Genomic DNA, 13,949 nt, shown 5'->3' on the forward strand with positions numbered 1-13,949 from the left:
TATTGTTATCTAAGGCGTTAGTATGGAAGAAAGATAATTTATTAATGCCTTGTCTTCCTTTAGCAGCAAATAACAGTCATCAATTCAAAATAAAGACTCATTTCAGCTTGGTGGAACTTGTTTGTTGTGTTTCAAATTACATATTCTTTGCTATTCCTTGTAAGAAGAAATGAAGGGATTTCTGTGTGGTCTGAAAATATTGTCCATTATTGTGCCACATGCCACAAGGCCATTGTGTTTCTCTTTTAAGCTATGTCTACACTGCAGGCTAGAGGTGTGATTACCCTGTTCACAACAGTTCTCACCGAGCTCTCGCGAGTATAAACAGCAGTGTATCCAAAGCAGCAGTCATAGTAGCAATACAAACCCATCTGCACCTGGTGCATTTGTTCTCAGCATAGCTCAGTCATGCCGCCACTACCAGTGCTATCATGGCGCATTCCTATTTATACTCATGCTAGCTTGATGAGAGCTAGCGTGAGTATGTGCACATGAGCAGGGAAATCTCATCCCTAGCTCACAGTGTACACATAGCCTTAGGTACAACAGACAGTCATAATCAGGCTTTGCTCAGTGTCACAGGGTTGCATTGACTCATTAAGAGAGAGGAGGCCAGTGCACCTGTGACTCATGAGCTCAGTCCAATTGGGTTTAAAAGAGAGCACCTGGGGCCCCACTGGGAGAGACTTGGTAGAACTGCTGAAGTGAGTCTGGAAAAGAGGCAGGTTAGAGCTGCCACAGACCAGGGGGCTGTGGAAGGTCCTGGAAGGAAACTGTAGGGGCTTATGCACTGCTACCTCTGTTATATTAGGACCCAGCAGAGAAGGAGATAGACAGACTGACACAGGGGGAGCGGACTTAAACACCGCCGTCTGCTGCGGTGACTTTATTGTTCTGGTTTCAGAGGGGTAGCCGTGTTAGTCTGTATCAGCAAAAACAACAAGGAGTCCTTGTGGCACCTTAGAGACTCTCAAATTTATTTGGGCATAAGCTTTCATGGGCTATAACCCACTTCATCAGATGCATGGAGTGAAAAATACAGGAGGCAGGTATAAATATATAGCACATGACAAGATGGGAATTGCCTTACCAAGTGGGGGGTCAGTGCTAATGAGGCCAATTTAATCATGGTGGATGTGGCCCATTCCCAACAGTTGACAAGAAGGTGTGAGTATCAACAGAGGGAAAATTATTTTTTGTAGTGAGGCTGCGCTCTGAGTACAGACAGGGCCAGTCAGAGCGGGGGCCTGGAGGGCCATTTGGCCTGGGCCTCCACTCAAAGGGTGCATCAGATTTAGACACTTGTTAATTTTTTGGCATTTGATAAGTTTCGCAACTTGTTTTTATGTACGGACTAAAATGTGACACGTTCTCTCAGCTTTGAGGTGCATATTTAAGCAAATAAGAGATGTAATTTGGTAAAAGACACAATTTTTTTATTAACTGATATAGATTTTGTCATATTAAAGAGTTAAAAATGTTCATAAATATTAATAAAAATATATCTGTTCTGATGGCATAAGATTAGACTGTGATGAACATGTCCTGTCACATCAGCTGATTATATAAACAAACTACTAGTGGCTGGTGCTGGATCAAGTGCATGTTGAAAGGTAAAGAATTGTTACATTTTAGTGTCTTTATAGTTTGATGTCTAGTTGACTAAGGAATAATTTATGTGTGAGAATTCCTCATTATTATCTTCAGATGGTAGCTAAAAGAGGTGACTGGTTGGTTGAGCCCTACCTTGGTAGCTTGGCCATCATCACAGGCTTTCATAGTCTATAGGCCCAGATTCAAGGTGAAAATTTGTGAGGACAATCTTGTCCAGTGAGTTTCATGAGGACACGTTTGAAATTTTTGGACATTATCCCTCTGTCTGTATCCGTGTCTGTGTTTACTATATATATGTCATCCCTTTGTCTTCAGCTCCGCCTGTTATATTATACCTTGCGTGCTTGAGTTTTAATTCAGTGATAGGTTATTATCCTTATCTGACTTTCATTTTGTGTTCTTAATTAGTATTCCTTCGTTTAAAGTCTGATAATCATGCTTTCCCTACTCATCTGCTGAAAAAAAACTCTTCCAAATGGTGCCACCTGTACAGAAAACTGGTTATACTGGAGTACAGAAAAACAATCTCTGTACTGTGCACTCTGCTTCATTTTGAACAAAAGTGCTGCAAATGCATCAGTTCTCTCTGATCAATCAGGATGGAGCATCAAAAGAGGATGGAGGAAGTTGAGAGATCGAATACATCACATGAGAGTTCAATGTCACACAAACGTTGCATGGAAATCAGCCAGTAGGGCAGCATCCGCTGAAAGTTCAGTTGAGAATTTACTCTTGACTGAACTCTCTACAGACAGTAATAACTGGAAAAAACTTCCTGAGCACATCCTGAATGTCATCCTTTTTCTTTCTGAGCAGGAATTAGCTTTCTTTGGTTCCAGTCAACGTATTGGTGATCATGAAAATGGAAACTTTCTAGGCATAGTTGAGCTCCTCAGCAAATATGACCCACTTTTATCAGAGCATGTTAAACACGTTCAAGAATCGCAAGAGAGTCAAAAAGAAAAGGAGTACTTGTGGCACCTTAGAGACTAACCAATTTATTTGAGCATAAGCTTTCGTGAGCTACAGCTCACTTCATCAGATGCATACAATGAAGTGAGCTGTAGCTCACGAAAGCTTATGCTCAAATAAATTGGTTAGTCTCTAAGGTGCCACAAGTACTCCTTTTTTTTTTGCGAATACAGACTAACACGGCTGTTACTCTGAAAAGAGAGTCAAAAGCACATGTAAGTCCATTATCTCTCCACACGCATACAAAACGAGTTTGAGTTATGTGGGTCATTCGTACAAACAAGAATTCTTGATGAGATTTGAAATGCCAAGTATTTTTCAGTCATTGTTGATGCCACTCCAGATTGTTCTCACAAGGAACAGACTACTATGGTTATTCGATATGTTAAGATTGTAGACAGCTCAATATTTTCAATTGAAGAAAGGTTTATTTTGTTTGATAATTTCACAAGAAAAACTGGAAAAGAAATTGTTGCTCGAGTACTAGCAATTCTAGAAGGTTTTAAGTTACATTTTCAAGTCTGCATTGGCCAAGCCTATGATAGTGGATCTAATATGGCTGGGAAGTACAAAGGTGTTCAAGCAGTTCTGCTTGAGCAAAATTCAAACTGTATTTTCTCCAGCTGTGGACACCACACACTAAACCTTGTAGGTGTTTACTGTGCTGAATCATGCAAGGAGGCAATTACTTTGGAACTGTTCAGCAAATGTACAGTCTATTCAGCAGCAGTCCACAAAGGTGGGAAATTCTGAAGCAATAATCTTCCTGTTTCACTGCATGGGATGTCCAAAACTAGATGGTCGGCATGGATTGATGGTGTTCAACCAGTTGTGCAGCATTTGAATTCAGTGAGAGAGGATTTAAATGAGCTTGAATTTCGCAATCTCACTGCACAGGCTCGAACTGAATTTCAGTCTATTCAGAAGAACATGTCCAAATTTAAATGCACTCTAATATCAGCTTTGTGGATGAAGCTTCTTACAACGATCCATCAAACTAATCTGGTAATTGAAGCACGCAATGCTACACTTGATGTTGAGAGGGATAACATTGAAAGTCTTATCAATGACATTCAACAGATTCATGAACAATGGGACGCAATCCTGACTGAGTCCAAATTAGTAGCACATAATACTGGCATTCCATCTGAGTTCTCCACCAATTGCAACTTACCTACTAAATCTGATGCCAAGCAGCATTATAGGGTCAATGTCTTCCTTGTCGTCATTGACTCTATTCAATCAGATCTTACACATCGATTGGAGTCACTGCAACTAATTTGTACCCTTTTTGGGTTTCTTCAACAGACTGAGTAATGAAGATCTACTTTCTGCAGCTTAACAAGTTCAGCAACAGAACAACAAAGAAATCTCAAAAGAGCTCAGTGACAAGGTCATCTTCCTCAAACAAATATATTCCATGAACTTTAAATTGGATTGCAAGCCAAAGGAATTGCTTTAAGAAATACTCGAACTTGGACTCTCTGGGGTGTTTCCAAATATCATAATTGCATTGCGTATTTTTGTGAGTTTGCCTGCATCAGTGGCTTCAGGTGAACACTCCTTCAATGTGTTGAAGCAGGTAAAGAACTATCACTGTTTAACTATGAGACGAGGATTTGAATGGACTCGCCGTGCTTAATATCAACTGTGACATTGCACAAAAGCTAGATTTTTTTCCTCAATAATTAGCACAGAAAAAGGCTAAAAAAGCATTTGTTAAATTAAAAAAATATTCAAATTGTGTCTCTCTCTCTTTTTTTGGTGCTGTTACAAATGAAAGGTGGGGGGAGCTCCCTTTTATGGACACCTAGCCAGCCAGTTAGCTATAAAGTCCCTCTGGGTGGCTCTTCTCTGCTTGCTTTACCTGTAAAGGGTTAACAAAGTCCCCCAGGTAAAGGAAAGGGGTGGGCACCTGACCAAAAGAGCCAATGGGAAGGCTAGAACTTTTTTTTTAAGTGGGGGAAAATCTTCCCCTTTGTCTTTGTTTTGTTCTCCGGGAAACAGGGAGAAGTTATCCTATGAGAAGCTTTAAGCTAGGTATGATCATAGATCATCAGATCATACCTAGAACTACTTATTTGGAACCCCCAAATGTATAAGTAGATCAGGAATGGTTAGAAAGACGCAATTAGGTTTATTTCTGTTTATTTCTTATAGCTATTGGACTCCTCTGTGCTAACCCCAGATGTTTTTGTTTGCTTGTAACCTTTAAGCTGAACCCCCAAGAAAGCTATTTTGTGTGCTTAGTGTTTGAAATTGCTCTTTTAAAATCTAGCAAAAGCCTAAGTTCCAGATGTATTTTCTTTCTTTTTGTTCTTAATAAAATTTACCTTTTTTAAGAACAGGGTTAGGTTTTTGTGTCCTAAGGGGTTTGTGCATATGTTTAATTAGCTGGGGGCAACAGCTAATTTCCTTTGTTTTCTTTCTTAGCTCTTCACCGGAGTGGGGGTGAAAGGGCTTAAGGGTACTTCACAGGAAGGAATTCCCAAGTGTGCCTTCCTGAGTTCCAAGGGGTTTGCATTTGGGTGGTTGCAGTGTTTACCAAGCCAAGGTCAGAGAAAACCTGTAACCTTGGGAGTTTAATACAAGCCTGGAGAGGCAAGTATAAATTTTTTAATCCTTGCGCGCCACCACCTCCTGCACTCAAAGTGCCAGAGTGGGGAATCAGCCTTGACAGGTGCCTTATTTTGTTTTCATGTGTTGTCATTTTTAATTTTTATTATGGCTAGGGGCCTCAAAAGCTGGAAGTGGCCCAGGCCTCTCTGCACCTCTGAGAGGGCCTGAGTACAGAGTGCCCAGCCTTTTACAGGGGCAGGACATCACAACCTCCATGTGGAGAACAGTGAGAGGGCCAGAGGGAGCGAGAGGTGCTCCCCTGGTGAGGATGATCTCCCAGCAAAGAGGCTGTGGGGGTTCCTGCTACAAAGAGCCAGGTTGCACTTCAGCTGGCAGGGCTGGGCTGGCTGTCCTAGCAGCGGGACAGACGAGGACTGACAAAGACCTGGGTGTGGCAGAAGACACTGGAGTGTGGTATGTTGAATGACTAGATGCCCTTGGATTTTCAGGACTGTATGCACTGGGAATAATAATGAATTTTATTTTGGGACTTGTTTTGAATGATTTACACTGTTTTGGCAATACCTCAACCCCAAGAAGGTGGATTATTGAGGCAAGGAAGCTTCTAGTGGCATTATGGGGGACTCCATGAGGGGAAAATGAGGCAGGCACACCTGTCATGCTGTGGCCTACACCTTGAGGGCGCTCTCGTGCGGCTGCCCTATGACACTCTTGAAAAACTTGTTCAGGCTGATTAATTTTATTTTTTACAGAATTTGAGATCAAAGGGCAAGAAAGGTGCTTATACTTTTAAAATAATGCCAGGACATTGGCAAGTGACAGCTTCTAAATGAAGTGAAACAATAAATAGAGATGAAACAAATACTCTGCAAGGAGAAACTAGCACATCAGTATCTTCTCTTAACACCCAACTTTTGCCATCAAAATGACCTGGACCAGTATCTGTGCATCAGTTGTCTCATCAGATGAAGGAACTAATCCCATTTCACACAAATGAAATCCATTGCAGGCCCGGGGTCCTGACCTAGGTACTTAGACTCACTTAAGATGTTAGAGACAAATTCTCAGCTGAGAACTTATTTGTTAGTTAATTTTTATATTGGAGTAGCTCCAAAAGGCCACAACCAGGCTGGGCCCCTGTGTGGGGCAGCAGCTCCTTCAAACCCCACTGTCAGTCATTTATACTGTCCTTCCCCATCCAGTTCATAGCACATGAGAGGCTCTCTGACTCAAAAAGATTTTTTTTAAAGGGTTTCCCCCCTTCTTTCTCTTCTGAGAAAGGGGAATCTGAGTGAAAACAAAGAAAGGCAAAGGTAACCTGTCTCTCAGGCAGTCTTTCTGGACTCAGCTCTGTGACATTGTTTGTTTTTAGCTCCTCCCTCTCCAGGCAGCACAAGCCTTACGGGTGCATCTCATTAGAGCTGAACAGGCCCAGATGAGCTCATTAGTCTCCTCTCCATCATAGTGAGGACATGTCCTGTCACCGCACCATTGCAGCTTGAGTAGCTATGATGGGCTCTGGCATGGGTGGTGGTTGACTCCTCCATTTGGGAACCCTGGGCACACAAGGACCGTGGCCCTTCCCCCACTTGGCCTCCTCCCCCCCCCAAAGCCCCACCCATGCTCTAACCCCAGCCCTGCTTGGCTTCCCCTGCCCACCCACTCCTTCCCCAGAGGCCCCCGAACCCTTCCCCAGGAGCTGCTCCCCCTGCCTCTCGTGCCTCTTCCCCCAAAGCCCCCACCGCTTACACCTCTTCCCCCAAGGCTCCTCCCACCGGCCATGCACGTGCCTCTTCATCCCCTCCCCCGGGACCCCACCTGCTCACTGCTCCCACATGCCTCTTCACCCCCTCCCCCAGCCCTCTCTACCTGCCATTTGCCTCTTTGCCCCTTCCCCCGGGCCCGCCCACCAGCCAGCCGCTCACCATTCCCCGTGCCTCTTCTCCCGCTCCCCCTTCGCCAGCCAGCCACTCGCATGCACCTCTTCTCCCCCTCCACCCAGAACCCCTTCCGCCCACTGGCTAGCCAGCCCCACTCACTGCTTGCACTCCCCTCTTCACCCCTTCCCCTGGGTCCCCAGTGCAGGCAGAGCAGGGACAGGAAGAGGCAGAGGGAGGGAGGGGCCTTGGGGGGAAGAGGACGAGCGGGAGTGAAGTCTCGGGATGAAGTGTGGGCAGGGCTACGGCTGGAGCGCCTTTTTTGAGGCAGCAGACTGCCTGGGGATGCTTAGCCTCCCCTGGGCTCATATTCCTGCCACCCCTGGGCTCTGGGGAGAAGAGTGGGTGCTTTGCCGATGCCACTTCAGCCTAGCATTGCTTGTTACTAGCCTGAGACCCCAGAAATGGACTGTTTCTTCCATTTAGGGGAGGCAGGAGGGGCTCCTGTCTCCCATCCTCCCCCCCTCCCCGAGCTTCTGTACAAGAGGTGTGCTCCCAGGCAGAGCTGTTAACTGCACAGCAGTAGTGTGCAATGTGAGTTCTGCAGAGAGGTGTTTCTCCCAGCATGTGCCCCTGGGGCAGGGAGTCAGTGTTTTGTTTACTAACAGAGGCAAGGTGATTAAGATAAGAAAGGGTTAAGGATCTGGAGGTCCTTAAATGAACCTGTAAAGCAGGAATCCTACTGCAGGGGGAAGTGGGTGTTGAAGAAACACCCCACCCCCTGAGTTTGCAGGGGACTCAGAAGAAATACAGCCACACCCTCTGAGCCAACTAAATTCACATTCAGAAAAGAGGGAGATGTGAGGGCCATACGTGAAAAGAAGGGGCCAAACCCCAGGGAAGGGATAGCAGTGATATTCAGAAGCTCCTATACTACCTGTGGTACTTATGTGCTCCCCATCAGCATAGTATCTGAGTGCCTCACATCACAGCCCCTCGGAGAGGTAGAGCAGTGCTGTTATTCCCAGGGTACAGATGGGGCACAGAGACTAAAGGCCAGATATTTCAAAGATATTTAGGCACTTAGTGGGATTTTCAAAAGTTTAGGTGCTTTGTAAACCAGATGCCTAGCTGTATCTTTGGGTGCCTAAAAATCTTTGAAACTCTGTCCGTAAGGCACTGGCCTGAGGTCATACAGGAAGTCTATGGGGGGAGTAGAACCCAGGTCTTTCAGGGCTAGTGCTCTACCCACTGGACCAGCCTATTCCTCTGCTGCAAGCTGCAGAAAATGAGGGCTGTGATAGATGGGAGCAAAACCAAGAAGGCTAGTTCTCTGAGACTCCAACAATTGGTCCCAGGCGGTTGGAAGGATGTCATGGATGACTGTATGAAAAGCAGCACAGTGGGCAGGAAGAAGGAAAGAGAGTTAGGTGCGAGAAGAGAACTTAATTGCCAAAGGATGGCAGGTTCTGCCCTAAGCTGGGTTGTAGAGCAATGTCTGCTGTGCAATTTTAGATTTTAACTGGAAACCATTTTGTTTTGTCCGCTTTTGTTCTGAGTTCGAGAAAAGGAAGGAATGAGAAAGTGTTATGAGTATCAAATGTGTTTATGCCTCAAATTCTTAGGGTTTCAACTGTATTCAGGCCAATTCCAGAACAAAGACTAGAAATGGTATCCACAGAGTCCATAAAGTTGATGGTTATTGTCATGATTTGTATTATTCACTGAGCACCACCAGTGTGCTCAGCATTGTTCAGAATATGCCAGAGAATGTAGTCCATGAGCCAAGGCATATACAATGTATAACTCTGGATAAGATGGCTCAGATATTTAAGTATGAAGTGTATAGTTATTGACCACATGTTGTCACGTGTTCACTGTGATGTTAATATCTATGAGTGGAGGCACCGATGGCAATCAAAGTCTTAGTTGATTAAGGACTAGAAGATTTAATCCTCCAACTTTCTTTCAAGAGGAAGAGCTGCCCAGAACTCCTGTGCCTGTTTATATTACTTTCCTGCCTGCAGTGGTCCTGATATACCTCAGAAGTCTCAATTTTTTTTCTGAACTTTAAAATGCGGAATTTTCTTGGTGTTTGGTTTTAAATATTCTCTTGGGGAAACTGCAACTCAATCACTGTAGTGTTGTGTTTAAGACCCTTCTTGAAAGTAAGTAGCCTTTAAACAGAAATGAAAGTAGTGTTGCCAACTCTCATGATTTTGTCATGAGTTTCATGATAATTATTGTTTTCCTTAAAGCCCCAGCTCCTGAAGTCAAGTGGATATGCAATGATTTCAGCCTTCATTCTTAAAGAAATACGAAGTTTCTAGCCCTCATGGCTGAGGAGATAGCTTCAAAATATGATCCCAGTGCACCCTAAAGGCTCAAAAAACAGAATGCAAATAAAAAGAACACCAAATTGATTCTGTTTACATAATCTCATTATTTTAAAACTAATCTCATGATTTTTGGTGAACCTGGTTCATGATATTTGAACATTTGGGGTTTGCAATACTGTGAAAGTGAGTAGAATGTGTCAGTTTCACTCCTGTTTAAAGTCAGTTTCTAGTCTATTATTTGTAGTAGGGTAACACCCCTAGAGCCCCAGACAGGTGCAGTTTAAACTCAAGGGGTCTTGCCCTAGTAAGATGTTTCCAAAAGTTATATGATCTATTCCAAGCTTGGTGAACTGCCAAAAGGTGATAGAAAGTAATCTAGATTTTCTACGTTTGTTTCAATTGTTCTATTCAAGAGTTAGTAACAAAGTGAGAATATACATTAAAATTTTAAACCTAACCAGTGTCCCTTAAGTGAATTGACACAAGATGTTAGAACATGTTAGTATTAGAGCTGAGTAGGTCTTTATATAGGAATCAGATACAATGCTCCTGTCAGATAATAATTTCTACGTCATTATCTAAAAAACCCCAAGAGTTTTCAGGTGCCTAGTAGCCCCTGGAATCATGGTTAAAGTTGCCCCAACCTATCAAAATCTGAAATGGCCTGGTTTCTTCTGGTCTACCAAAGCCTTACCCCCTTCTCTGCAAAGTGAGTGCTTGCCAGGCTGGACTGTATGCCAGGCAGGGGATGTGCAGCCCCTGGATCCAACTTCTTTCTTTGTACAGTAGGAGCACATCAGTTCCACAGTCTGGGGACTTCTGGGGTAGTTACCTCTTAATGTAGGACTTATGTGGAATGTAGAGCCTTGCACTAGCCCTCTGAAGTAGGATGAATTTGTTTCTGCATGCATATAATATATTTTGCTCCATGCCTTGTGCTTCTATACAGTCAGTTACTACTCTTGTGTAGAAAGAATGCTTATCAGATGAAAATGCTCACCTACTAACCAGCGTGTGTCATCGGTGGGCCTGGAAGCTGTTGGGGCATGCACACCACCCTCCCATTCCCCCACACATATGGGTGGAGAGGAGGAGGGGCAACCTGGGCTCCTGCTAGTTTCCCCTTTTGTGAAGGGAGAGAGGAACAGTTTGGTTCTAACAGTAACTGAACTCTGAGTCTGTCCCAACTGCTCCGGCTGCCATTGGACAACTGGGATCAGGGCACACTGACTGGCTGGCTGACTCCCACCTGCAGAGCGAGGGGGAGGAAGGAAGGAAGGAAGGAAAGGTTGTTTTTCCCCACTACTGGCCTGTAGCCATTTTAATTTGCAGCTTGTTTGTCCTTTTCACAAAACTAGCACAACTAGTATTTCATGCTTACAATAAGCATGACAGTACAGGATTCTGTGATCAATAGTAGAGAAAATACAGGGAACATACAGTAGCTGCCCACAGTATGGTTGGCTCTTACTGAGGCTATTAGCCTAAATTACATGATATGTACTTAACATTAATATCCTTTTTAAAAAAAATTTCTTCTTTGTCAAACTGGCTAGAATGTGAATATGTCCAACCTATGTAAGAAGCCAGGGCTAGGAAAAAGGTGTTTTACCCTGGACGTCATCAGTGTAGGTACTACTGTGATATTTTTGGCTCCTTTGTCAGCATGGTCCATATGGATGCACCAGTTGCTTCAAAAATAGTTGTCATCTTTCACCAGAATTCAGATGAGGCTCTATTTTAATCAACAGGCATGATACATATACAGGGTGCCATCTAGTGTCTCAGATCAGTATTCAGAACCAATAAGGAAAATCCCCCCTTCCACCTCCAAAAAACTGATTTTAACATCTCATTTTTCAGTATCAGAGACAAAAACCATGCTCAAAATCAATAAGGGTATCATTTCAGGGAAAAGCGAACAAGCCAGGTTTAAAATTCTCTCTGCTGTCTTAACCTGTCTTTCTGTGCTTTAACTTGACTTAGATCTATACAGGAAGAAATTGTTTCATTGTTCCTTTTGGATTAAACAAAAGAAAGTTATTTATAACTAATGGTGAACCATTTTCCAGTGTGTGAAAGATAGCCATCTGCTGTCCTGAGGTGCTTGTTCCTCTTTAAGGTGGGCGGGGATTTCATTATGATGTGGTCTACACTACAGAGTTAGGTCAACGCAAGGCAGCTTACGTCGATCTAACTCTGTAAGTGTCTACATTAAAATGTTGCTCCTGCAGATGTAACTCACCCATTACAGCAACTTAATAACTTCAACTCCATGAGAGGCATAGCACTTAGGTGGACGTAGTTAGGTCGACGCACTGTCAGTATAGACACTGCATTACTTACATTGACTTTAATGGCCTCCAGGAGGTGTCCCACAATGCCCAATCATGACTTCTCTGGTCACTGTTTTGGCATTGTTCCGCTGCTTGTCAGCCAGGTATGCAGGTACACACCCCTCCCAAAGTCCTGTGAATTTAAAATTCCATTTCCTGTTTGATGGGTGTGGAGACCTCACATAGCAACTGTCCAGCTGAGCATGCTGGTTCCATGCAGCAAATGTGCTCCTGCCTGGAGTACACAACAGGTGGTGGATCTTCTGGGTCTGTGGGGAAAAGAGGCTGTGAAGGTACTGTTCCTCCTATCCAACCCTAGAAATGTCTGTGATGCTGACAGACCAGCTCAAGCCAAAGCCGTAGGCCAGTTCACTTGTATGTGAATATCAAAGAAGTGTTAAGTGCTGGTATGCATTCAAACTAATTCACTCATATACTAATAGGGATCAAAGCAGGTGTTGATTGTATTGTTTTCATCTTCTATATCCTGTAGTTTGCTATTTGTTTCAGAGTAAAAGCCGTGTTAGTCTGTATTCGCAAAAAGAAGTACTCCTTTTCTTTTTGCTATTTGTATTACCTCTACATTATGAATACCCTGTAATTTAATAAAAAGGTATGTTAATATAAGGTAGTATTTGGTTGTTAAAACTTCATGAAAACCAATGAAGGACTGTTGTTTGCTATTACACTACTTTTTACATTGCATATATCCTTGTGACTAAATTCATCAAATGCAAATGAAACATTGGAAATGCTAATGAAAGACTTAATGGCTGTAACAGGAAATGCTAATTTCAAATCAAGGGGTCATGGAGGAGTACAGGCATTTATCAGATAGCTTTCTGTGTGGAAAAGCTATAAATATGGAGTCATGGAATGATCCTGCATCTCTGAACTGTTTGGAGATTTACAGGGAAGTGTTCCAGATGCAAGGCGGAGGTCCCCAGAGTTATTCTGGGTGACTCTGAGAGACTTTTGGAAAGCTATCAGATTACGAAATCTCTGTCATTTGGATTTACAAACTTTGACTCACGTGTTAATGTATTTTACCTGCTGCAACCTCTCAGTAACTCTAATTTCTTTTTCTTAGCTAATCTTTAGTTAGTTTACAAGAGAATTGCTTGTGACTCCATGGTAATACTGTTATAGTGATCCAGGAGTGCACATTTCTTACTGGCTTGGTGAAATCTAATTATACCATCAGTTTGTGGTGTCTTCCCTAGTTTCTGACAGTCTGACCTGAGATTGGCACTCACAGTTGGGAGCCACTGCAGACGGCATGACAACGTTGACATCTACAGCCAGATCACTCGGGGCATGGGGGTGAAGGGCTACAACAGAGGCACGCAGGAGTGCCACATGAAAATCAAGGCACTGCTGCAGGAATACCAGAAGGCAATGGGGGCAAACAGTGACTCTAGTGCGGAGCTGCAGACATGCTGCTTCTACAAACAGCTGCATGCCATCCTTGGGGCAGACACCACCTGTGCTGCCAAGAGCCCCCGCAGTGCACAATGAAGAAGAGGTATTGGATGAGGATGAGGAGGAGTATGGGGGACAGGCAACTGGGAGTTCAGTGGTGTGGCAAGCCAGGGCCTCTTTCTGACACTGGAGCAGTCAAGCCAGTCCCTACCGTCCAGCACTGGCGAGCCTGATGCAGGGAAAGGAGCCTCTGGTAAGTATGCAGTTTGCTTTGATATTGCAGGGATATGCCTATTTATTTACTTTTTTTTTTTTTAATTAGGCAAGAAGAGGTAGCGAAATAGCCAATAGAGGTAGAGTTGCTATCTGCTTCTCATTTCCCTGTACAGCTAGGCAGAGGAGGCCCTGCAGAATAGTTTGTTTACGTGCACCGGGATGACTTGTGAATCCAACATAGAGATCTTGAGCAAACTTTCCTGGAGGTAGTCTGCAATCCTCTGCCAAAAGTTTCTGGGGAGGGCTGCCTTATTTCTTCCACCATGGTATGATACTTTCGCATGCCACTCAGCAATTACTTAAGCAGGCACCATTGTAACACACAGGCTAGCAGCATATGGACCCAGTCTGCAGCCAGACTCATGCAGGAGCTATTCCCTTTCAGCCTCCATTACGCCAGAACTGAGATCAGTAAAATCACCACTGCCTATGGAAAACAGTGCCCATATTCAGTTAAATTGTCCTAGCCACATACACTGATGCCCGTGTGCCCCCTCACCCCCGCGCAAAATCGCTCCCTTTCCCCTAGGCCA

General features: G+C 43.8%; 1 protein-coding gene across 3 annotated transcripts in view; it reads left to right on the forward strand.

Annotated features, from left to right (window-relative positions):
- Window positions 1-13,949, forward strand: part of LOC125638252 (putative RNA-directed DNA polymerase from transposon BS) — a 130,402-nt gene that overhangs the window by 80,016 nt on the left and 36,437 nt on the right. For 2 of the 3 annotated variants that reach the window (XR_012668917.1, XM_075129451.1), the window contains exon 2: window positions 12,942-13,393. The exons of the other annotated variant lie outside the window; for it this stretch is intronic. The gene's annotated coding sequence lies outside the window, so the exon portion shown is untranslated. The remainder of the gene's footprint in view (window positions 1-12,941; window positions 13,394-13,949) is intronic. 3 annotated transcript variants of the gene reach the window in all.

This window comes from Caretta caretta, chromosome 1 (assembly GCF_965140235.1).
Source record: "Caretta caretta isolate rCarCar2 chromosome 1, rCarCar1.hap1, whole genome shotgun sequence".
Taxonomy (NCBI): domain Eukaryota; kingdom Metazoa; phylum Chordata; order Testudines; family Cheloniidae; genus Caretta; species Caretta caretta.